We start from the raw sequence: 959 nt of genomic DNA, 5'->3' as shown, positions 1-959 counted from the left end.
AAAGCTCCGAATGTCTCCGTCACTGATGAAAACAATGCGGGGAATCAACACATGTTGCCCTTGTCGCTCACCGGTCATGATTGTGGCGTGGATGACATGTGGCTTGAGGGCCACAATTCGAAGCCGTGTTCCGTTGCACAGCCCTAGATCTGGATTGAGGTTCCGCATCATCATGATAGGCATTCCTACCTTGAGGGTCAACTTGTGGGGAGGCATTCCACTGATATTCATCGAGTGGAGTACCTCCTGCTCGAAGAAATTGCCGTCACCGTCGTCTTGTACAGAATCGGAAGACATGTATTCCCGCGCCTGTCCAGTTAATCGAGCGGTCACCGCTTCATTGATGCGGTGCACGATTGCGTTCGTGGTCGTGAGGATCGTACGGTTAGCGAAATATTCATCGGTAGCAACTTCGGGGTTGTTAATCTCGCCATACATCTCGTCGATGATCCGATCCATGCCTCTTGGAATAACACCAGGACGAATTTCCTGGTCCTCATCCTCAGGCACAGGTGGATTCTCAATCAGCATATCGCGCGGGATCTTCATGTAATCTCTTCCTAGGGAAGGAGTTACGTCATGCCTTCCCTCCCCGACTTGCAGCAGGAACTCGGAGAATGCAGCCATTTCCTCAGCCGTGTCTGCAGTATCAGCTGTGCGCACTCGCATGTTTTCCGTAAGACGGAACGTCTGGAATCGGGGCCACAGCCTAGACGACTTGAGGCAAGCGTCAATTGTCTCTACGGGTGTTCCATTCTTAACGACCGGGAGAATCTGGCGGAAATCTCCCGAAAGTACAAACACTTCCCCCCAAAAGGCTCGGTATCGTTGTCAAGTATGTCCCGCAGTGTTCGGTCTACTGCCTCGAATGCGTGGCGATGGGCCATAGGTGCTTCGTCCCAAATAATTAAACTTGCATGCTTAATCAACTCCTGAATATGGGAGTTCTTCCTGATAGA

The sequence above is a fragment of the Phytophthora infestans genome, genomic scaffold (genome assembly GCF_000142945.1).
Source record: "Phytophthora infestans T30-4 supercont1.286 genomic scaffold, whole genome shotgun sequence".
Lineage (NCBI taxonomy): Eukaryota > Oomycota > Peronosporomycetes > Peronosporales > Peronosporaceae > Phytophthora > Phytophthora infestans.
Note: the sequence above shows the minus strand (reverse complement) of the source record.